The sequence below is a fragment of the Acomys minous genome (genome assembly GCF_964271855.1).
Source record: "Acomys minous genome assembly, chromosome: 19".
In the NCBI taxonomy this organism is placed as follows: Eukaryota; Metazoa; Chordata; class Mammalia; order Rodentia; family Muridae; genus Acomys; species Acomys minous.
In genome coordinates, this window is record NC_140499.1 from 3,566,711 (window position 1) to 3,593,135 (window position 26,425).

Consider the following 26,425-nt stretch of genomic DNA (forward strand, 5'->3'; position numbering starts at 1 on the left):
ACCGCGGTGGTGGGGCCCAAGATTTTTACTGTGCCTCTTGGGGGTGTGTTGGATGTGTTTCTCCCCCTCCCCGCCCTTTTTCGAGGGTATTGCTCTTCTTTCCACCTTACTCTTTACCAATGTTACCCCCACCCTCACTGCCCCAGCTCCCAACAATCGCATTACCCTCCAGTCTGTTTCCGGCATAGGTACTTGCCTCCTGGGTCCCCATATGCTCCCTCCTCTTCCCCTCAGCGGTGTTTGCACCCAGACTGTCATCCCTGACCTCTCCCTCCCCTACATTCTTGCTCCAAATAACACCCATTTTGCTTGTTCCTCTGGTTTAACCCCAATCATCTATGCCCCTACCTTCCTTTCCTCCAAAGACTGATGTGTCCTTGTTATTCTTCTTCCCCGTTTTACTGTTCATGACCCCAACTCATTTTTAAATTTTCTGGAGGGGGGAATTTCCTTTGCAGATAGACATAAAAGGGAACCCATTACAGCATTACCATTGCCACCATTTTTGGTATTGGCCCAATTGGCGCTGGCACAGACATTGCCTCATTGATAACTTCTAAGCAGGGTTTTGCAGAACTGCAGTATTTGATTGATAAAGACATCTCCCATATGAGAGATAGCATCCAAGAACTCAAGGACTCTATTGACTCCCTGGCAGAGGTGGTGCTCCAAAACCGCCGAGGTCTTGACCTCCTTTTTCTTAAGGAAGGTGGCCTCTGTGCAGCCCTTAAAGAAGAATGTTGTTTTTATGTTAGTAAAACTGGACTGGCCCAAAATAGCCTTGATAAGGTCACTAAGGCCCTAGATGAACGCCAAAAGGCTCGCGAAAAACAAGAGTCTTGGTACCAAAATTGGTTTGCTGCCTCCCCCTGGCTTACTACTCTTCTCCCCACCCTGCTCAGGCCCCTCGTTGGTGTTCTCGTTCTATTATCCTTTGGCCCATGGGCTTTCAACCATCTTACAGGGTTCGTTAAAAGTCAGGTTGAAGCTGCTACCAAGAATATCCAGGTTCACTACCACCGCCTGGAGACTGAGGACCCAAATGAGACTTCTATTACCATTCAGGAGATATCACCTACGCCTCAGTCGGTTACCTATGGGTGGCCTTTACAGTTCCCGAGGATGCAGAATGCTGGATGGCTAGCCTGGTTGTGCCCTCGGTGCCTTTGGTAAACCTGTGCAAGCCCTCCCCCATATCTTTTGGCCTGAGCCCACCTTGACCTGACCCTCGATAGTGCCTGGTAAGTCAGAGACGGAGCGATCGAATAAGTCTCGGTTATCAGACGTCGGTCGGTCCTTGGTGGGAGGACAGACCATAGGCATGGTAAGATTGAGCATCAATCCTCTAGCAGGCTCAGGCCATCGTGAGGCCCCCTTTCCTTGGGAATTTGGCTGGTCCAGAATAACTGTTGTCCTGAAACACTTGGACAATAGTGATTCTCAAACATACTGCCATCCTGTAACAATGCCTGGTGACCTCCTAAAGGTCACTCGCTGGGCTGTAAGTTCTCCCTCAGGCCAAAGTAAACAAAAAAGGGTGAGATGCCAGGGACCAAATGGCCCGTGGCCGACCCCCACCCATTCAGCATCTGCAGCAAACATCCTGCTTGGCCACTCACGAGGCACACAAGGCATCCGGCTTAGCCCTGAGAAGAAAGCAATCTGATCCTGAGATAACCACAGAGACATCCTGCTTTGCCTCAACCAGGAAAACCCCTCCCCCTGCAGATGGTCCCGGGGCTCAACCCCAGAAGATTCTGTACTTTTCCATTACCCTCCTCACTTACCCCCGCCCTCCCTAAAGCAGGTTTTAAAAAGCCTGCCCTCACCTTCAATAAACGGCTCTTGACAAGCTACTGTTTCCTTGAGCCCTGCCTCCCTCTCGCCCATTTTTTATCCACAGGTTGCGACCCTCCTCGGCCCCCCAATAACTGACCAGCTGGCCTGGTCGGAGTACTAATTTTGAAATCTAGTTGTCTTAATTTTCTCAGAAACTCTCTGTATATAAAGTTAAAGGGTGAAGACATTCCCATCCTTCCCAGTGTATTTAATATAATACAATCAAGGCTCACATTTGTCTACTCATGAACTTACTTAGGTGTTATTTTAAAGTTCTCAATAGAAGCCTTAGAAATTAGAAAATCAGTCAGCTCCTTTCTAGTGGTCACGTACTCTTTTTTCAGGATGGTGGTGGATATGTAGCATGGTAGTTACTTTGACAAAAGAGCGGTGGGCAGAGTAAGTCGAGGTTAGAGAAAACTGAGAGACAGACAGTCTTCTGTGTTCAAATGAAAGTCAAAGGTGCAGTAACACAGAGCAATAAGGCCTTTAATTTGGAGAGGCAGAACCATGTTCCCCAGGAATCACCAGCAGCAGCAGCAGCACCAGCACCACAGCAGTTGCAGCCACAGCCTCTGCCACAGCAGCCACCTCCTCCAATGACTGACACCAATGAGTAGGCCAGTGGCCAGAATGAAGCCTTGACTATTGACCTAAAAAAATTTAGGAAACCAGGGGAGACCTTCACTCAATGTACTATCTCTGAGGAGGAAATGAGGAAACTTGATAAGTATGGGAAAGGGAAAGATGTTTTCATTCATAATGATAAAGGCTTTGACTTTTTTTTGCTCAGAAACATGAACTGAAGCAGAAATGGCTGAAGTAAAGCTGGGCAATATGCCACTCCATGGAAAGCAACTGTGCTTGCACTTTCCTTGTCATAGTGCACCCTTTACAGTCCCCAATCTTCAGTAGCTGTCCAACGAACTGCTGGAAAAAGCCATTTCTGTATTTGGGCAGGTAGAGAGGGTGTGGTCCTTGTGGATGAGTGAGGAAGGCCCTCTGGGAAAAGCACTATTGAGTTCTCAGGGAAGCCAGCTGCTCAAAAAGCTCTGGACAGATGAAGTACAGTTTCTTTCTTGCTAACCACATTTCCTTGGTCTGTAACTCTGGAGCCTATGAACAAGTTAGATGAGGAGGAGGAACTGCTATAGAAGATGGTTATTTAAAAAACAGCAATTTCACAAGGAGCAAGAACAGCTACCCAGATTTGCACAGCCTGGGTCCTTTGATTATGAGCATGACAGGCACTGGGAGGCACTCATTTAGATGGAGAAGCAACAGCAGGAGCAAGTGGACTGAAACATCAAGGATGCTTATGAGAAACTGGAAATGGAGTTGGAGACAACACAGCATGAGCACCAGGTTATGTTAATGAGGCAGGATTTGTTGAGACATTAAGAAGAGCTCTGGAGAGGAGAATTAAGGAGTCGCATAACCAGGAGGTTCAGAAACAAATGCAGATAGAACTCAGGCAGGAAGAGAAGTGCAGGTGTCGTAAGGAAGAAATGGGGTGAAAAGAAGAAATGATGAGACAACAGCAGGAAGGATTCAAGGGAACCTTCCCTGATGCAAGAGAACAAGAGATATGGATGGTCCAAATAGCCATGGGAGGTGCTATAGGTGTGAACAATAGAGGTGCCATGCCCCCTCTTCTGTGCCAACTGGTACTCCAGCTCCTCCAGGACCTGCCAATGTGATGTCAGATGGAATCCTTGGATTGACCCCAATAAACAACTGAATGTTTCAGGCAAACTGCTACAGTGGAAGGAATTGGAGCAATTGGTGGAACTCCTCCTGCATTCAACCACCCAGCTCCAACAGCTGAATTTCCTCCAGATAAACACTGCCGTTATTAAATAAAGTTCCAGTGTCTTATTCCTGCAACCCTTAAAAGAAGAGCCCTTTTTGGACTAACCAGAATTCTACCCTGGAAAAGTGTTGAGGATTCTTCCCAATAGATAGGTCTTCCCTGCCTGTACTACTCTATGGAGTGTGTTTGGAGGCAGAGGGCAAGGGAGGCATGGTATTTTTAATAAATCAAAGCCTGGTTTACTGCTTTATCAAGTCTGTCTGGTGTACTCCTGAGGTATACTGATTGTTGAAATCCTGGAGAAAGATATGGAAATGGACTCAGAACTCCATTAATATTGATCCTTCCTATTTCCTTCCTTCCTTCCATCCATCCATCCTTCCTTCCTTCCTTCCTTCCTCCACTGTGTTTTAATTACTTTTTCATTTGTTTCTATCAACCCCAGGGTCACTGTCATATGTATACCACAAAATCTAAACATCCTCCAATGGCCTAGCCCAATTCCTTTATTCATTCCCAGGTGAGAATTCAGATAAATTTATACAGATGTTACATACAGTTTTGTTATATCTCACATGTTACCACTTCATGTCCAATGGAAGAGATTTTCTCCTAGAGGCTTTCATCTTAGTATATCTTTAAAAACTCTTGTGTTAACATGTCTCCATTTTTTCTTGCATGAGGACTACCCAAGAATGAGTGACCTTTTTTTCTATGATGTTGCTGTTCACAGTTTTTCTTCGTAGGCCTGGTGCAATCTTGAGAACAGGGTTGCTGTGTTGAAGGTATGACAGTAGCTCTTAGCCTTGCCAATCTTTGGTAGTCATGGTGTGCATTTTTTATTGTTGTACTATGATTTGTTCCTGATACCTTCAATTTGAATTTTTTCTTAGAAATGGAGCAGTAATGCAGCATCACCTTATTAAAATATATTCAGAGCCATAAAAATAAATTAGGATATCATATTTTCCCTGAAAATTAAATTATTAACTCAAGATAACATCCTAGAGAGTAAATAATTAAATTCCCTTAAATGAACTCTCTTCTTCAGACCTTTCTGCTTTAAATGTGGCTCAAGTAAAGGCAGTAGGGAATCTGAAGAGATGGTCCTCCAAATCAAAATGATGCTCATAACATAAGGATGCATGGGATAAAATTAAAATTTAAGGGTATTATTGCCAACACAGAAACAAATGAGAGACAAGTAACAACTATATTTTTAATGTCTCCAGTCTTGTTAGCAAAGTTATCATAAATATGAGATGTATCAATTTTTGAGTGTTTTCTTGTATTGTATACCTTACAATGAGTAGTCTCTTATGCTTGATATATGCACTTCTTACTGATGAGTGTAATGGTCTTCTGGTGATCTATATGAAAAAAAAGTCTTTTATTTTAATTAAACAGTTTTTATTTTTTACATACACATTTATATTATAGCCTGTGCCTTCCTTCCTTGACTAACACAGCTCATGTCTCAGCAATTTTAGCTGATACAAGCACAAATGCATGGTATAGAGCACAAGGACACTGCCCTGCTTCATGTGTTGATATGAAGGCAAGCCAGAGATGGGTAAAAGAGAGTCTGAAGCTTATTCAATGTAAGACAGATTAAAAATGATGGAATTCATGTGCCAGTGTTGGGTAAGGATAAGTATTCGACTCTCTGACCTAAGATAAGCTCTTCATAATTTTATTTCAGAAGGGGGCAGATGTGCTGTGACCTTTGAGTTGTTGACCTTTGATGAAGGAGTTCTGGTGTTTAGGCTATCTTTGGATTGTTTACATATGAAAGAAATAGGGAAGTTCTTACAGGGAACTACACAGAGAAATAGGAAAGTTCTTACATGTAACTACCCAGAATATTAAGGAAGCTCTTACAGGGAACTATTCAGAGGATTGTATTCTTTCCTGGGGGGTTAGGAATTTTTTATCTCATTAAGAATAAGTACCATGAAAATGCAACATGTAGGAATAGAAATTTAAGCTAATTATGTGAAAAGTGTGGTATTGATATTTGCTCTTAGATATTAGGAAATTAGATGTTGTATGTAATTTATAAGGAGAATTGTCAGAGTATTCAATTTTAATATTCAATTCAAACTAGCAAAATGGCTGTGGTGACTGGCTTTCTTGTTAAATCAGAAATGACATGTTACCTAAAACTGAACTAAAAACCTTCAGCCTGTTATCAAATAGGAAATGGTATTGAGAATTCACTTATTGTGAACTCACCATAACAATATCGCATTTAAATTAAGTTAGTCACTTAATGTTTGTCAAACTCTATATATATTAATGAACTTCCAAACGATTAGAATGACAATTTTGAAGCCATGAGCTTTTCTTAGGGTTTCAGACTTTTATTATTAATTATATTTAAGGCTCTGTGTGTGTGCGCGCGCGAGCGCACACACACACACATACACACACACACACACACACATACATACAAATAAATAAATAAATAAACCATGGGCAGAGTTGAATCTAGAAATACATTTAGCTTTAGATCCTCCTTAATGACTCTTGTTTACTTTTTTCTGCTCTCCATCCTTCTATAACATCTAATATTACTATATTTTCATTTCTGTTTTACACCTACACTCATATGACATTTGTTTGCATATAAATATTATAGGTTAAGATTTGTATATGAAAGAGAATATGAAGCCTTTTCCTTTTGTGTTCCAGTGACCTTTATGTATTGTAAGGTCTAAGTCTACCCATCTCAAGTTTAAATTAGATTAAAAAGTACAAAAATTCATTTTGAAAAATAAGAAAACATTAAAGAAGACAAAGTTATAAGCCTATATTTTAGAGGCAAACAGGTCACATGCTTGTATACCCAGAAAAAAAACTTTAAATAAAGAAAGCCATGACTAAAACTACTGTGGTTTGCTAAATGAACCAAAGATACGACTTTAAGGGAGTAAATGAGCAAATATATCCACCTTTGGAAATCACTGAGAAAAAAGTGCCATGAATTTACTGTTAAATGGAGATTTGAAATATTTATAAAAAATTGTTTTATTCCATTTCACTGGCACAATGGTTCCATCTTTCCTGGCCATGGTTATAAATAAAGCACACATTAGGATCTCAAGATACATCTCAGAGGAATCCTGTGTGTATTTCTCTGTTTCTCCACACACTTGCTAACCCTGAAGCGGCACCTTACAATGCACGTTAATGGATTTTCTGACATTCTTTATGAAGGTATCAGAGAAGGACTGGCAGTGAGCTCTGATTACTGTAATATGGGAATCTTAAGTGGAAAGCAAAATAATACAAACCTCAGGAAGTTAACAAATCTCTTAAGACCAAGAAAAACTTGATATTACAGCCCATAAAATCATAACAATGTTTTGTGATTTATTTTCCTTGTGTTATACTTTTGGAGGTCAGCTATTTCAGAGGGGACTTTTTAATGCTAAAAATTAAAAGCAGTGTTTAAAAAAAATGTTCTAATGGGCTGGAGAGATGGATAAGCAGTTAAAGGCTAGGCTCACAACCATAAATAAAAATAGTTCTTATTATATAAATATACCTTTAAGTTGATAGTATCAATTATTAAACACAAAATGACTTAGAAAATGTCACAACTGAGTAATCAAATACTGGAATAAATCTTTCAGTTTAAGTTTTGACTATAATTTTCATATGAATATGCTATTCTAATTTCAAGTTTTCCACTTTCTATTGTAGTAATGAAATTAAACCATGATCATGAAGTGGTTTAGTTACTGTCTTTCACCTTTTATAGAAGATATAGATATTATTATTATTCTAGAAACCTCAGTAGAAAACAAGTTCCTGACTCCCATTAATGAATCCAGAGAATCTTTCTCTTTCCCCACATGAGAAAGGAAAACGTTTTGAAAGTTTGTCTGCAAATTTTATGCTTTCTAGAATTTGAAAAATAATTCGAGTTATGGGGAGAACAAAGGTAAGAGTTCACAGATTTCATATTAACATTCTAACTATACTGCTCAAGAGATGGCTCAGCAGGTAACAGTATTTCCTAAACATGAGATCAAATCACCAGAACTCACTCCTCAAAATACTAGAAAATTTCCAACATTTCTGTCACCCTACCACTGGAGGGAGGATTGCTGGAGTACTCTGGTTATCAACTTAGCTCTAAGCTCCAGCATAAGGAATGAGGTGAAAAATAATATACGTTCTCTCACTCATGCACACTCACAGTGTGTGCATTCACCACATGTGTGTATGCACATACATATACACTCTCTGACACACAAATTAAAATGAGGCTAATTGTGACATGGACTAAAATCCATCAAATGTATCCCTAGAAACTTTTTTCCCACAAAAGCTATTCTTATCTTTGTGTTTCTGCTTTCTGGTACTGCTTGGTTCCTACACTTGCTTGAAGCTTATTCTATCTTCAACCATTTTTTAAATTTTATTTGATTTGATTTTGTTGTAGTTGCATGAGAGATAGAGTCTCATTATGTAGCTAAGCCTGTTTTGTAATATTCAGTGATACTCTGGTTTCATCTTTCCACAGTGAGAAGAGATATGCACAAGTCACTTAGACTTTATTAGATACAAACTATCTTTACCATTTTAAGTCTTTGCCAAAAGACAATAAATGCCAGTAAAGACTACCTTGCAAAACATTCAATCGCCATAGATGAAAAAAAACAGATATTTAAAGCAAAAACCAAATTTAAAAATATCTATCCACAGATTGAAGATGGCAGCCCTTAATAAATACTTTGTTTGATCAGCAGGGCAGCAGAGACTATTAAGGATCTCAAGGACCAAATATGAGAACTACAGAGTACCAGTACTGAGGAACCACAAATGAGGTGGCTCCACATAGTGTGGAGCTATGTTGGGTCCAGCCTCTGGTTATTTGTCAAACACCCAAAGTCCTGGGTCTCCACGGAAACAGGAAGCAAGTCTCCTAAGGCTAGCACCACACACCTGGCTAGTGGGCAGCTTCTGAAATCCTGGGTCTCAGAGAAAGCCTTGGATTGCAAAAAACAGCAGCACCTGTAAGTTCTAGCCCCCAGCAGGCACTACATTCAGGAACACAAGTAGATCTGACCTTAGGTCATGCAGAAAAGCCACAGAAAGCTCCTGGGGGTTCTAAGCATCTACTTACCATGTTCTTGAGTGCCACATGCCTGGCGGGTGGGCAGCTCTTCAATTGCCAGGGATACAGAATGAGTTGGGTCCTGCAAAAACACTAGCGTCTGTGGGTTTTAGCACCAGGCAAATACCATAGTCAGGAACACTAGTGGATCTGACCTCAGACCATCCAGCTTTTCCACAGAAAGTTCTGGGGTACAAGCAGGCAGTGAACATAGGCTCCAACTATAGACATCACAATGGGAGGAGGTCAGTGTAAGGACAAAAACAACAATGCCCAGGACCATTTAATACTGCCAGAAAGCAGCAGCTTCACCACAACAACAAGCCCTGGGGATACTATCACAGCTGACACACAAGAGAAGGATTTCAATTCTGAGGTTATGAAAATGAAAGGGGTCTTAAAGTATGAAAATAAGTCTTTCAAACTACAACAGGAATACACAAAGAAAGAGATGAAATAATTGAACAAATCACTTAAGGAAACTACAATCAAACAGGAGAAGGTAATAAATAAAAGGTTTCAAGATGAAAAAATGGAGATAGAGGCTATAAAGAAAATACAGTATGAGATAAACCTGGAAATGGGAACCCTAGAGAAGAGATATAATACAGAATATCATATATAGAAGATATGACTGAGGAAATGGATACAGCAGTCAACAAAAATGTTAGATAAAAAAATACTCTTGACATATAATATCCAAGAAATCTGGGACACTATGACAAGGCCAAACCTAAGAATAATAGGGATAGAAGATAAAGAAGCTTGCCAACAGAAAGGCCCAGAAAATATTTTCAGTAAACATGGAAGAAAATTTCTCTAATGTCCATAAATATACAAGAAGCCTAGAGAATTACAAATATAGTGTAACGGAAAAGAAAATCCTCCTGCCACATACAATCAACACACTAAATATACACAACAAAGAAAATATTAAAAGCTGCAAGAGAAAAAGGCCAAATCACATATAAAGGCAAGCCTATCATAATTACGCCTAACTTCTCAACAGAGACTATGAAAACCAGAAGGGCATGGAGAGATGTCATTCAGACACCAAGAGACCACAGATACCAACCCAGACTACCATACCCAGTAAAATTTTCAGTCATCATAGATGGATAAAACAAGGATTTCCATGATAAAACCAAGTTGAAACAGTACTTAACCACAAATCCAGCTCTACAGAAGATACTAGAAGGAAAACTACAGCACAAGGGGTGTTTCTTTACAGAAGAAAACAAAAGAAATAAATAACCCCACATCCAGAAAAACAAAAGAAACACACACACACACAACCACTACCAACAAAAATAATAGGAAACAATGGCAACTGGTAATTAATATCACTCAACATTAATGGCCTCAAGTCCCCAATGAAGACACAAATGCTAACAGAATGGTTGCAAAAACAGGACCCATCAGTCTGCTGCATACAATAAACATATCTCAGCAATAAAGATAAACATTTCCTTAGAGTAAAGGGATGGATAAAGGTATTCCAAGAAAACAAATTCAAGAAACAAGTTGGAGTAAGCATACTCGTATTTAATAAAACAGACTTTCAACCAAAACTAATCAAAAGAGATGAGGAAGGATACTTTCTATGCATCAATGGAAATATGCACCAAGATGACCTCTCATTTATGAACATCTATGCCTGAAATACAGGAGCACCCACATTTGTAAAAGAAACAATACTAAAGCTTAAATCACACATTGAACCCCACACTTTAATAATGGGAGACTTTTACATCCGAGTCTCATCAATAGATACACCACCATGGTGGAAACTAAATGGAGAAACAATGAATCTAATAGACATCAGGAATCAAATGGATCTGAAATAACAACAGAAATTTTCACTCAAACACACAAGAATTCTCCTCCTTCTCAGCACCTCATAGAACCTTCTCCAAAACTGACCAGTACTTGGTCATAAAACAAACATCAACAGATACAAAAAGATGGAAATAATCCCTTTACCTTATAAGACCATCATTTATTAAAGCTGGAAATTAATAACAGCAGAAACAACAGAAAGCCTACAAAGTCATGGAAACTGAACATCTCCCTACTCAATGATATCAGAGTATGGAACAAAATAAAAAGACAAAGTAAAAACTGAGAATTCAAAGAATCTGAGGACACAACATACCCAAACTTATTGGACACAATGAAAGCTATGTTAAGAGGAAATATCATAGCACAAAATGCCTTTATAAAGAAACTGGAGATCTCTCATACTAGCAACTTAACAACACACCTGAAAGCTCTAGAACACAAAGCAGAATCATTGAAGAGAAAAAGATGGCTGGAAATCATCAAACTTCTAGGTGAGATCAATAAATTAGAAACAAAGAGAACAATTCAAATAATCAACAAAACCAAAAGATGGCTCTTTGAGAAAAGCAACAAGTTAGACAGATCCTTAGCGAAACCAACTAAAAGGTAAAGGGAGAGTATTGAAATCAACAAAATCAGGAATGGAAATAGAAAAACAACTGACATTGGTGAAATCCAAGGACTCATTAGGTTGTACTTAAAAAACCTATATGCTGTGGTTCCAAGATGGTGGCGCCCAGCAAACACTGTATCTGATTTACTGTAGCAAGACCAGGAACTTGAATGGAGCCTTAGACTGCTAAATGTAGAGAACTTTAGATGAGTGGGGTCCCACACAGTGCAGATGACTGGTGGGCCTGGCCCCAGGTCAAGCAACAGAACACGGAGGTCCTGAATCTATTCTCCAGACATTGAATGGAAGCCACCTATAGGCTGCAGCTGGCAGATAAAGCCCGAATTCAGTGGGTGGGTTGGTGTCAGAGCCCCTGGCCTATGGAAGTCACAGGGAATCAGGGGAAGCTGCCCTTGGCAACATCCACCCGCCCCATGCAAATTTGCTGAGGACCCCACGCTGCATGGAAACACAGATAACTGGGTCCAACTAACTGAGAGAGAGTGGACATAGCCTGCAGGGTAGAACAGGCCCAAGTTGGAGCTGAATGTAGAGTACTGGGCAGCTGGGTCCGCCTAGCTCAGAGAAAGCAGCATGCAACATGCAGCTCACGGGCCGAATGGGCCCACATTGGAACAAAGCACAGGGGTCAGAGATTGAAGATCTGAGCTGTTAGTACCCAGATTGGACACTTCACACAGCCTTGGCAGATTCTCTGATGCAACTGGGTTCACCTAGCTTAGTGAGAGTAAAAGCAGTCCGCAGGGTGGGATGGATGCAAATTGGAGCTGGAATCAGGGTACTGAGCCAGGAGATCTGACCAGTTAGAACACAGCTTGGTCACTTCTCACAGCTCCAGCAGGATCTCCCACACTCTAGGGAGAGGCTGGACACACCTGAGGTGTCTATACACTGGTCTAAAAGGAGCCCATAGCTCAGTGGGTCTGAGCCAGGTAAGATCACGACTACAGGACCACAGGAAGTGCAGGCAAGTAGGAGCAACATGCCTAGTCTGAGCTTGCCAAACTCAATCTGAGACCCCATAACAGCTGGTTTGATTCACAGCACTAATGTGAAAGACCAGTCAGAAGTCTATCTCTACTGATGCAGCCCAGAGCCTAAGTTGTAGAGCAAAGACTCTAGGAGTGGGAACTAGGTCACCTGCCTGTTCCAGGGAAAAGGTCCCTAATCCTCACAGGCAAGAGTATGTGACCTATAATCATTCACCAATTATCCACTCTCAACAACCAGTAAAGGACACCAGAAGCCACATCCCATCAACAGAAACAGCAAAATGACTAAAGGAGATCATAACAACTCAAACAACAAAAATCAAAACAACTCAGCATCTCCAGATCCTAAATATCCTAAAGAAAACAACCCTGAGAACCAAAACATAATCAAAATACAAGAAAACAACCTCAAGTCCTTAGTAAGGAAGATGATAGTGGAAGAAATGAATGGAATCTGTAAACAACTGCAGGAGGATGCAACCAAGTGGGTTGAAGACATAAAAGAGACACATAAAGAGGCACTGGAAGAATTTCAGGAAAACACAAACAGACAGATGAAGGAAATCAATAAAAAACATCAAGATCTGAAGATGAAAATGGAATCTATGATAAAGGAACACACAGAAGAAAAACGTGACCAAGAGGCCTTAGAGAAGAAAGCAAGCAAAAAAGAGATGACCTTCTCTAACAGAATCCAAGAAATGGAGGAAAAAATGTTGGGACTTGAAGATACAAATTTAGAACTCAAAACAACCATCAAAGAAAATGCTAAATCAGAAAAGTTCCTGACACAGAACATCCAAGACAACATGAAAATAAGAAATCTGAGAATAATAGGCATTGAGGAAAGAGAAGACACCTGACTCCATGGCCCAGGAAATATCTTCAACAAAATAATAGAAGAAAATTTTCTTAATTTGAAGAAGGAGAAGCATATGAACATACAAGAGGCCTACAGAACACCAAATAGAATAGGCCAGAAAAGAAAATCTCCCACCACATAATAATAAAAAAGAAAATAAACAGAACAAAGAAAAAATATTGAAAGTAGAAAGAGAAAATGGCAGAGTAACATATGATGGCAAACCTATCAGAATTATACCCGACTTCACACCTGAGACCATAAAAGACAAAAGGGCCTGGAGAGAGATCCTGCAAATCCTAAGAGACCTCAGATGCCAGGTTAGACTACTATATCCAATAAAACTGTCAATAACCATTGATAGAGAAGACAAAATATTCCATGACAGAAACAAATTCAAACAGTACCTATCCACAAATCCAGCTTTACAGAAGTTACTAGAAGGAAAATTCCACCCCACAGGGATGGACAAAAATACACAGGAAATTGATAACTACACTATTTGAAAATTACAACTTAACAAACTCTCAACTATAACTAACATCAAAATGAAGGGACTTAACAGTCACTGGTCATTAATATCTCTCAACATCAATGGTCTCAATTCTCCAATAAAAAGATACAGACTAACCAAGTGAATGCATAAACAAGACCCAACATTCTTCTGCTCCCAAGAAACACATCTCACCCAAAAGGACTGATATTACCTCAGGGTAAAGGGCAGGGAAAAATATTCCAAGATAATGATCACAAGAGGCAAGCTGGTGAAGACATTCTAATATCTGATAGAATAGATTTTAAACCAAAATTAATAAAAAGGGATGAGGAAGGACACTTCATACTTATCAAGGGTAAAATCAACCAAGATGACATCACAATTCTGAACATCTATGCTCCAAATACATGGGTACCCACATTTATAAAAGAACTATTAACAAAACTTAACCACTCACCAATCCCCTCATAGTAATAGTGGGAGACTTCAAAACCCCACGTTCAATGAGGGATAGGTCATTAAAACAGAAACAAAGCAAAGAAATAAAATCACTAACCAATGTCATGAATCAAATGGAGCTAACAGATGTTTACAGAACTTTCCATCCAAACAAAAAAGAATATATTTTCTTAGCACCCCATAGAACCTATGCCAAAATTGATCACATAGTAGGTCACAAAGCAAGCCACAACAGATACAAGAAGGTTGAAATTATACCTTTTATCCTATCCTATCACCATGGTCTAAGTCTGGACTTCAACAGCAATAGAAATAACAAAAAGTCTACTCACATGTGTAAACCAAACAACTTTCTCCTTAATAACACTGGGTCAGAGAAGAAATGAAGGCCTTCCTGAAATTCAATGAAAATGAAGGAAGAAAATAACGAAATTTGTGGGATACATTGAAAGCAGTGATAAGAGGAAAATTCATAGCACTAAGTGCCTTTAAAAAGAAATTAGAAACATCTCACATAAACAACTTAACATATTTCAAAGCCCTAGAAAGAAATGAAACAGAAACACCCAAGAGGGATAGACATCTGGAAATAATCAAACTCAGGGATGAAAACAATAATATAGAAACAAAAAGAACAATTGAAAGAATCAACAAACCCAGGACCTGTTTTTTTTTTTTTTGAGAAAATAAACGAGATAGACAAACCATTAGCCAAACTAACTAAAAGGCAGAGAGACAGTATCCAAATAAACAAACTCAGACATTGAAGAAGAACAAAGAATCAAAAGATTCTACTTTAAAGGCATATATGCCAAAAAAAAATTGAAAATATAAGGGAAATAGACAATTTTTTAAATTTTATTTTATTAATTTATTCATATTACATCTAAAATCCTATCCCTTGTATGCTCCCATTCCTCCCTCCCTCCAATTTTCCCCTTGCTCCCCTTCCCTATGACTGTGACTGAGGGGGACTTCCTCCCCCTGTATATGCTCATAGGGTATCAAGTCTCTTCTTGGTAGCCTGCTTCCTTCCTCTGAGTGCCACCAGGTCTCCCTATCCAGGGGACATGGTCAAATATGGGGCACCAGAGCACATGTGAAAGTCAGACCCCACTCTCCACTCAACTGTGGAGAATGTCCTGTTCATTGGCTAGATCTGGGTAGGGGTTTGAAGTTTACAGCCTGTATTGTCCTTGGCTGGTGCCTTAGGGACCCCTGGGCTCAAATCTGCCTATCATAATTTTCTTCTTGTAGGTTTCAAGGATCCTATGTATCCTTCAACTTTGCCATTCTCCCCTGCTTCTCTTATCTAGAATCCCAATAGGATGTCCCCAACTCTGTCCCAGTTTCCTGGGTAGTGAAGACTTTCATAGGACATGCCCCTTGGGCTAGTATGCAGATATAAGTGAGTACATACCATTTGACTCTGGTTCTGGATTAACTCACTCATTATGATCATTTCTAGTTCAATCCATTTGTCCACAAATTTCAGGAATTCCTTGTTTTTAATAGCTGGGTAGTATTCCATAGTGAATATGTTCCACAGTTTCTTTATCCATTCCTTTCTTGAGGGACACTTAGGCTGTTTCCACAATCTGGCTATTATGAATAAGGCTGCTGTGAATGGTTGAGCAAATGTTCTTGTTGTGTGCTGGAGCATCTTCTGTGTATATTCCAAGGAGTAGAATAGCCAGGTCTTGCAGAAACCCTATTCCCATTTTTCTGAGATAGCACCAGATAGATTTCCAAAGTGGCTGTACTAGTTTGCATTCCCACCAGCAATGAAGGAATGTTCCTCTCTCCCCACATCCTCGCCAGCTTGTGGTGTCACTTGAATTTTTGATCTTAGCCATTGTGATGGGTATAAGATGGAATCTCAGAGTTGTTTTGATTTGCATTTCCCTGATGACTAAGGAGGTTGAGCATTTCTTTAAGTGTTTCTCAGCCATTTGATATTCCTCTGTTGACAATTCTCTGTTTATTTCCAAGCCCCATTTCTCAATTGGATTATTTGGTTAGGTGGTGTTTAATTTCTTGAGTTCTTTATATATTTTGGATATAAGACTTTTGTCAGACCTAGTGTTGGTGAAGATCTTTTCCAAGTCTGTAGGCTGTCACTTTTTTCTTTTGACAGTGTCTCCTGCCTTACAGAAGCTTCTCAGCCTCATGAGGTCCAATTTATTAATTGTTGGCATTAAGGCCTGGGCTGTTGGTGTTCTGTTCAGGAAGTTGTCTTTTGTGCCAATATGTTCCAGGCTCTTCCCCACTTTTTCTTCTAAGTGACTTAGTGTCTCTGGTTTTATGTTGAGGTCTTTGATCCACTTGGATTTAAGTTTTGTGCAGGTGACAAATATGGTTCCAGTTGCATTTTTTTTACACATAGACATCCAGTTAGACCAGCACAATATGTTGAAGATGCTATCCTTTTTTCATTGAATAGATTTGGCTTCTTTGTCAAAAATCAAATGACCATATGTGTGTGGATTCATATCTGAGTCTTCAATTTGACTTCACACATCAACCAGCCTGTTGCTGTGCCAGTACCATGCTGTTTTAATTACTGTTGCTTTATAGTACAGCTTGAGATCTGGTATTGAGATTCCTCCAGAGGATCTTTTATTGTACAAGATTGCTTTAGCTATTCTGGGTCTTTTGTTTTTCTATATGAAGTTCAGAATTGTACTTTAAATGTCTTTAAAAATTGTGTAGGTATTTTTAAGGGATTGCAGTGAATCTGTAGATTGCTTTTGGTAGGTAGCCACTTTTACTATGTTAATTCTCCAGATCCATGAGTAAGGAATAACATTCCATCTTCTCATGTCATCTTCAATCTCTTTCTTCAGAGTTTTGAATATTTTTTCAAACAAGTCCTTCACTTGCTTAATTAGAGTAACTCCTAAATATTTTATGTTGCTTGTGGCTAATGTGAAGGGTTTGATTTTCCTAATTTCTTCCTCTACAAGTTTGTCATTTGTGTATAGGAAGGCTACAGACTTTTTTGAGTTAATTTTGTATCCAGCTAATTTGCCGAAAGTGTTTATCTGCTGTAGGTGGTCTCTGGTGGAATTTTGAGGGTCACTTATGTACACTATCATATCATCTGCAAATAGGGATAATTTGACTTCCTCCTTTCCCATTTGGATACGCTTGATCTCCTTTTGTTGTCTTATTGCTCTGGCTAGAACTTCAAGTACTATATTGAAGAGATATGGAGAGAATGGGAAGCCTTGCCTTGTTCCTGATTTTAGGGGAAGTTCTTTGAGTATCTCATCATTTACTTTGAATTTGACTATTGGCTTGCTGTGTATAGCTTTTATTATGTTGAGGAAAGTGCCTTGTATCCCTGATCTCTCTAAAACTATAAACATGAATGGGTGTTGGATTTTATCAAATGCTTTCTCTGCATCTAAGGAGATGATCATGTGGTTTTTTTAATTTTCAGTTTGTTGTAATCATATGGTAGATTACATTGATAGATTTCCATATATTAAACCATCCCTGCATGCCTGGAATGAAGCCTACTTGGTCATGGTGAATAATATCTTTGATGTGGTCTTATATTTGTTTTGCATGTATTTTATTGAGTATTTTTGCATCAATGTTCATAAGAGAAATTGGTCTGAAATTCTCTTTCTTTGTTGGGTCTTTGTGAGGTTAATGTATCAATGTGACTATGGCTTCATAGAATGAATTTGGTAATGTTCTATTCATTTCTATCATTTGGAGTAGCTTGAAGACTCTCGGTATTAGGACATCTTTGAAGGTCTGGTAGAATTCTGTACTGAAACCATCTGGCCCTGGACTTTTTTTTTCGTTGGGAGACCACCAATGATTGCTTCTATTTCTATAGGGAAAATGGGACAATTTAGCTTGTTTATTTGTTCTTCACTTAATTTTTGCAAGTGAAATTGACCAAGAAAAGCATCCATTTCCCTTAGATTTTCACATTTGTGACATATACACCTTCGAAGGATGATCTTATGATTCTTTGTATTTCTTCAGTGATCCTCAGTTCCCCCTCTACCGTGGGTCCTGCAATTGTTCTTGGTCTCTGAATGCTCTTTGGGTCAGGTCAAAGTGTCCATAGCCTTCTGGGTTCCCTTGTAGCCTGGAGCTCTCCAGGGACTGAAGCAGTTCAGGTGGAGGTTGTCTGATGGCGGCTCTACTCCCTGTCTCCCTGAGAATTCCTTTGTCCTTGAACTTTGATGCTCTGCTCGTTTGTGTTTCCTAATAGCGTTTCAAGACCCAGACAGCTTGCAGAGTACAGGTTAGTGTCACAGGCCCAAATCGTCCACACACTGAGTCTAGTTCATGTCTCTGGTCCCAAATCGGTTTCAGGGCCTATTCCGTGCACTTAGTTCAGTTAGCACTGAGTCTAACCAAGGTCTTGGGCCCAAAGTGTACACTGAGCTCGCCGAGTTCTGTTAGAGTCTCAAGGCCCAAACTTCCCACCAAGTCCAGTCAGAGCCTCAGGGCTAGGACTGCCCACCAAGTCCAGCCATGGACTCCAGGCCCAAACCACACTCTGAGCTCAGCTAGGTTCTCTGGGGCCAAACCACCTGCCCAGTTCAGCTAGAGTTTCTGGGCCCAAACTGCCGGCCAAGTCCAGCCAGAGTCTCAGGGTTGGGACTGCATGAAGTTCAGCTAGAATCTCAGGGCCCAAAATGCCTGCCAAGTCCAACCAGGGACACTGGGCCTGAACCACATGGCGAGCTCAACTAGATTCTCAGGGCCAGAACCATCTGCTGAGCTCAGCTAGGGACTCTTGGCCCAAAATGCATGCAGAGTCCAGCCAGAGTTTCCAGGCTAGGACTGTGCAACAAGCTCAGCTAGGGACTTTGGACCCAAAGCGCATGCTGTGGTCAATTATAGTCTCAGGACCCGAACCACTCACCAAGCTTAGCCAGCAATTCTGGACCCAAACTGCACACCCAGTCCAACCAGAGTCTCAGGGCTGGGACTGTGCGAGAAGCTCAGCTAGAGTCTCTGAGCCCAACTGCCCACCAAGCACGCTTAGGCACTCTGGCCCCAAACTGCACGCCAAGCTCTGCAAGAGTCTCAGGGGTGGAATGGCGCACCAAGCTCAGTCAGGGACTCTGGACCCACACTGCACACTGAAATCAGCCAGGGACTCCGCACCTAAATTGTGCAGAGTCCGACCAGATTCTCAAGCCCACAACTGCATGTAAAGCTCAGCTAGTCTATGGGCCCAACCAGACCACCTAGTCCTGCTAGGGACTCTGGGACGAAACTGCGTGCTGAGTTTAGCCTGCATCTCAGCAGCAGAACTACGCACTGAGCTGAGCTAGTGTCTCAGGAGCTGAAATTCGCGCAGAGCTCAGATAGTGTCCCCATGGCAGAACTGTGTGCTGAGCTGAGTTAGCGTCTCCATGGCAGAACTGCGTGCTGAGCTGAGCTTGGGTCTCAGGGGCCAAACTAAATGCCAAGTCCAGTCTGGATCTCAGGGCATGAGCTGTGAGCCAAGTTGAACTTGGGTCATGGAGCCCAAACCGTGCAGTACGGCCCAAATCCTGCCCAGAGGCCCCTCTCCCACAGCAATTCCCACCGGCCACCATACCAATCGCCATCGCAGGAGGGCCCCGAGCTGCAAACCTCAGTCACTTCCACTGCTGCCACTGCTGCCACTGCTGCCACTGCTGCTCTAGTCCAAGAAAATCTGTGCTCCTCCTGTGTGCAGGGGCATGCAGGTCCTCTGCACCCTGGTCCCTTTCGAACCCTGGAGCACTCCTGCTGCAGTAGTGTGGGGACCTTGATGTTCCTGGTTCAGAATTCTGTGTAATTCTCTGAACTGTTTACTGGAGCTTCTAAACATGGTCCACACTGCTCGCCACCATCTTGGATCTTCCTATTTACAATTTTCTGGATCGATTCCACTTGCCAAAATTGATAAGTAAATTAAATTATCCTATTTTTCCTATAGAAATAGAAACAATCATTGATAGTCTCCCAACCAAAAAAAGCCCAGGGCCAGATGGTTTCAGTGCAGAATTCTATCAGACTTTCAAAGAGGACTTATGCTCAACAATGTTCAAAGCAACCTTATTCAAAATAGCCAGAACCTGGAAACAACCTAAGTGTCCCTCAGTAGAAGAATGGATTAAGAAACTGTGGTACATTTACACTATGGAATACTGCTCAGCTCTTAAAAACAAATTTGAAAAATGTGTTAAAAAATTGATTGAACTAGAAATAATCATAATGAGTGAACTAACCCAGAAGCAGAAAGACTCAAATGGTATGTATTCACTTATATCTGGACACTAGCCCAAGGGACATGTCCCATGAAAGTCTTCACTTACCAGGGAAGTAGGACAGAGGGGAGTACATACTATTGGGACTCTAGGTGAGAGAAGCATGGGAGAATGGGGAAATAGAAAGATCCAGAGGGTCCTATAGCCCTACAATAAGAACATTATGATGGGTGGACCTGGGCCCAGGGGTCCTGCACAAACTATGGCACCATCCAAGGCCTATATTTGCAGTAAACATCGAACTCCAACCCAGATCTAGCCAGTGGAAAGGACATCCTCCACACATGAATGGAGAGTGGGAACTGACTTTCACATGAACTCTGGTGCCCCATATTTGACCATGTGCTCTTTGTGGGGAGGTCTATTGGCACTCAGAGGAAGGATAACAGGCTACCAAGAAGAGACTTGATACCATATGAACATATAAAAGGGGAGGAAGCCCCCTTATTTACAGTCATAGGAAAGGGGAGTAGGGGGGAATTGGGAGGGAAGGAGGAATGGGAAGATACAAAGGATGGGATAACTATTGAGAAGTAATATGAATACATTAATTTAAAAAAAGAAAAGAAAAGAGCCTATACGCTACAAAATTTGAAAGCCAAAAAAATGACAATATTCTTTACAGATACCAACTACAGAAATTAAATCAATATCAGGCAAACAAATTAAAAAGTCTTATATCTCCTGAGGAAATTGAGGCAGTCATCAAAATTCTCCCAACCAAAAGAAAACCCTAGGGACTGATAGATTCAATGCAGAATTCTACTAGACCTTCAGTGAAGAACTAATACCAATTCTCTTTAAATTATTCCACAAAATAAAAACAGAAGGAATATTACCAAACCCATTCTATGAGCTCACATTCACTTTGATACCTAAGCCACAGAAAGACTCTACAAAGAAAGAAATTTCAGATCAATTTCTCTTATGGACATTAATGTGAAATAATACAATAAAAAACCCTCACAATCCAAATCCAAGAACACATCAAGAATATCATTCACCATGAACAAGTAGACTTGATACTAGGCATGCAGAAATGGTTTAATATATGTTCAATTTAATCTATCATATAAGTAAACTGAAAGGAAAAAAACAGATTATCATCTCTTTAGATGCTCAAAATCCATTTGACAAATCCAACACACATTCATTTTTAAAGTCTTGGAGAGAGCAGTGATACAAGGCAAACACCTCAAGATAATAAAGGCAGTATACAGTATACTGCAGCTGATAGCCGGCATCATACTAAACACAATTGAAACAATTCCACTGAAATCAGGTACAAGGCAAGGATGTCAACTCTCTTCAGATCTCTTCAGTATAGGATTTGAAGTCCTAGCCAGAGCAATAAGACAACTAAAGGAGATCAAGAGGATACAAATAAGAAAGAATGAAATCAAACTATCACTATTTGTGGATGACATGATAGTATATATAAGTGACCCTAAAAATTCTAGCAAAGAACTTCTTCAATTAATAAAAAAATCATCTGCTAAGTGTCTAGATACAAATTAAACTAAAAATAAAAATCAGTAGCCCTGCTGCATACAAATGACAAACAGGATTGTAAATTAGGGAAACAACACCCTTCACAATAGCCACAAATAATATGAAATATCTCAGTGTAATTATAACTACACAAGTGAAAAACATATGAAAAACCCTCAAGCATCTAAAGAAGAAGATATCAGAATATGGAAAGACATTTCACGTTTGTGGATTTATGGAATCAACATAGCAAAAATGATCCTCTTACCAAAGGCAATTTACAGATTCAGTGCAATTCCCATCAAAATTCCAAGATAATTCTTATAAATCTAGAAATAACCCCAAATAAAGTTGGTTTTAAAAAGTTCAAAACCTACAAGTCACTTAATACAGGATGATCACATTAAAATACAGAGACTGATGCAAAAACCAAGGTCGGAATATGATGTAGTCTTAGACCCTCTGCTCATAAGTAGTTGATGAGGAGCACAGTATCCTTGTGAATCTCACAATATGGGTAGTGGGACTACTTCTGACATGGACTCTCACCTCTTAATGTTAATCACTTCCCCCATGTCAAGGTAGCCTTGCCAAACCACAGAGGAAGAGGATCCATGTAGTACAGATGAGACTTGATAGGCTGAGGTCAGATGTTAGGGGAAGAGGGCTCCCTTTTCTGAGGACTAGGTGAGGGAAAGAGAGGTTATGAGTAATGGAGGGTGGGATCAAGTGGTGATGAAGGAGGGGGCTGCAATCTGGATGTAAAGAATTCAAACTTCAGAGCAAGCAGGTAACTTATATTTCTAATCCCACTACACGGGGATAGCTCTGATACTTGCTGAGACATGAATGTCTATGGATAGAGAATCTCTGTGACTTATTATTAGATGCCATTCTTCATATGACATGAATGAAGATTTGCAGATGTCCTTCTTCTGCTCATATAAAGAGCAGAGAACCAGCCTTAATTGTTTTGTGTATCCTGCACAAATCATACATTTATAATTTTAGAACTTTATAATGCTTGTGAGAAACTATATGTTTTCAGAACAAAAGAACTGGACACTGACTCTGGATGAAACCTGACAGGATTCATTTTTCTCAGTATCCTGTTTGCTCACATCCTGCATCCTTCATGTTCCATCCCCTGGTGCTTCACTTGCTTTTACTAATCAGAACAGGACAGCATCAAACAAAGCTTACAATCCTGATTGGTCCAGAATTTCAGACTGTCCCAAATAGGACTTCAGTCTGGAATTTCTCATCTCTTAGAAACTGGACCTCAAATGCTATCTTTGGCTTGTTTAACTATTTTCCTCAATTTTATTTGGGACCTTATAAAGGTATTATTTGCCCCAATTGGACAAAAAGGAACTTTAAGAGAAGGATATTCAATTTCCCCTAAGGGGTTTGGGTACGTTTTTGCTTGCTCTCTTAGGCTACAGATGCATTGGGAGTTGGTTATAAATTATGATTGATCTTATACAGAAAGAAAAGGATATTGGACACAGGGATGACTCTCTTTTCCTTTATCTTTTTTTCATAGGTATGGAGATAAGGATTAAAAAGAAAGAAGGGGATATAGAAATATCTAAGAATGATACAACAAGGTATAGATTATTGATTATTCCTCCAATTAAGGCGTTAATGTTACTTACAAATAAGGTTAGTTTTAATTCATTGTTCTAGAATTCTGCAAATTGATGCTAAAAATGTTTAGGTTTGATAATTGGTATAAAAATAAAATTCAATATTATTCTTCATGCACTATATATATATATTTCTACTCTAATATCAGCTATTGTACACATATGACTCAATTATAATAAAAGGTTTACTTCTAATACCTTGAAAGTAGCATTATAGGCTGTTTAGAATAATTAAGTATGTCTACATGTAGAAAATGCAATTAGATCCATATATGTCACCATGCACATAACTTCAGTCCAAGTGGATTATAGACCTCAAGATAAAACCAGAGACATTAAATCGGTTAGAGGAAAAAATGTGGAAGATCCTGGAACATATTGGCATAGGAGACAACTTCCTGAACAGAACACTAACAGCCCAGGCCTATGGAATACTACTCAGCTACAAAAAAACAAAGAAATCCAGAAATTTATGGACAAATTGAGGAAATTAAAATGATCATATTGAGTGAGTTAACCCAGAAACAGAAAGATTCACATGGTATATATTCACTTATAATTGGACACTAGCCCAAAATCATGTCCCCTGAATATCTTCACTTACCAGGAGACTGGGACAAATGTGAGGACATCCTACTAGAATCTAGGTAAGAGAAATATAGGAGATGGGAAAATAGAAGGATCCAAAGGATCTCAGAAACCTACAAGAAGAACATCGTAACAGGTATATCATGGCCCAAGGGTGTCTGCTCAAACTATTGCACTAACCAAGGACAATAACTGAACCCATACTCTGATCTAGCCAATGGCCAGGACATCCTCTGCAGTTAGGTGGAGAACAGTGACTAATTCTGACATGAGCTCTGGTGCCCCATATTTGACAGCCTCCCCTTGGTGGGAACCCTGGTGGCACTCAAAGAAGGAATAGGCAGACTACAAAGAAGAGGCTTGATAGCCTGTTACCATAAAATTGGGGAGGATATCCCCCTCATGCATGGACCTAAGAAAGGGTAATAGGATGGGGGTGGGAAGATAGGAGGAATGGGAGGATATGAGTAATAGGAGATCAATTGAGTTGTACTCTGAGTAAATTAATAAAAAATAAAAGCAAATATGAAAAAATAATAATTAATACAAGCTAATTGTTATTTTATCAAATCATTGTCATTGTCAATTCTTAGTCTATTTTTATCACAATAATATACATATTAGGTTTAACAGGTAGATATGATTCTATAGGTATTAAGGTAAAATAATTAGGTATTTAAAATCGTCAGAGACCTACAGAATATGGCATTTAAAGATGTTTTCATTATTTTAAAGATTCATTGACAACAAGACAGGTTAACTCCTGAAAACAGTCAGGCCTACCTTAAAGAAGATGATGAGCATCAAAGAACCTCCTTATAGCTTTGGCTTCAAATGTGGCAAACCAGCCACTGGGAAAAATGTCGTCATTTTGGCCACAGACAAAATTCTGCCTAAAACTGGGGAAGCTTAGATGCAGGCCAAATTGACAATCAAACTCTGCCAAGACAGGGTAAGCAAGCCCTCAATAGTTACTGTCATATATATTCGGCCCAAAGGCTGAAGATGATGATACACCATTATAGAGAGTTTTGGGTGACTATTCACGCAGCAAACTATCTCTGCAATTTTCTCATTTTAGAAGATGTTAACCTGTCCTTCCAGTTTACTCAGGTATTTAAATATTGTTATTTCTCAAGTCTCTGATGGGGTTAAAGACCAGAGAGTTCAGTCTTACAATTAAACTTAGTTGTTTAGGGGCTTTCATGTCTAGATAGATCTTTAAGTTGATAGACAGTAATTTTCATTCAGAATTTTAGACTCACCAAGTTAGAAAAGATGTTTTCCTCAAGGTTGCCAAATATAAACAACCAAAACACTATGAATGCAAGATTTATATAATTCTTGCTTATTTCATGGTTCTTCTTGCTGTATGTAGTTTGTTTTATTTATGCATAAAAATATAAATGTATATGTAAAAAAGAAATATAATAAAAAATTCTTTAAAAAGTCTATTCATAAATCTAGCACTATAGAAAATAGTAGAAAAAAATTTCAATGCAAGGTTAACTACAACTTCCAAAACATAATTAAATTCATACCAGCAAAATCAAAAGAAATAAAAAAGCATACACACACACACACACACACACACACACACAACTACTGCTGCTACTACTACTACTACTACTACTACTACCACTACTACCGTTAATATAAAAATAATAGGAAATAATCATCATTTGTTTTTAATGTATCTCAACATCCGTGGATTCAATTGCCTAATTAAAAGGCACAGATTGTCAGCATAGATGTTAAAAATAAAATCTATTTCTTCTGCTGCATGCAAGAACCACACCTCAGCAACAAAAATAGATATTACTTTATAATAAAATGCTGGACAAGGATTTCTAATCAAATGAACCCAAGAAGCAAGATGGAATACACATTCTAATATCTAATAAAATAGACTTTCATCCAAATTATTCAAAAGACATGCTATCCTCATCACAAGAAAAATCCACCAAGATGATGTATCAATTCTGAAGATCTATGTCCCAAAAGCAAGGACACTCTCATTTGTAAAATAAAGATTACTAAAGCTCAAATCACACATTAAACCCCACACATTAATATTGAAAGACTTCAACACTCCACTTTCACCAAAGGACAAGTCACAGAGACAGAAGAAAAACAGAAAAAATAATGAAACTAACCAATGTTATGAATCAAGTGGACCTAAGATATGTATAGAACTGAACATGTTCCTTCTTCTCAGACTCTCACTGAACTTTATGCAAAATTGTTCATATACCAAGTCACAAAGGAATCCTCAACAGCTACAAGAAAACTTACATATCCCCCTGTATCCTGTAAGACTACCACAGCTTAATGCTTGAATTCAACATAAACAGAAA

The 26,425-nt window shown here is 39.5% G+C and overlaps 1 pseudogene across 1 annotated transcript; it reads left to right on the forward strand.

Annotated features, from left to right (window-relative positions):
• Nucleotides 1–2,552: 2,552 nt before the first annotated feature.
• On the forward strand, nucleotides 2,553–3,897 carry LOC311590350 (non-POU domain-containing octamer-binding protein-like; annotated as a pseudogene). Its single transcript has one exon. The product of its transcript is annotated as a non-POU domain-containing octamer-binding protein-like (transcript).
• Nucleotides 3,898–26,425: the final 22,528 nt, after the last annotated feature.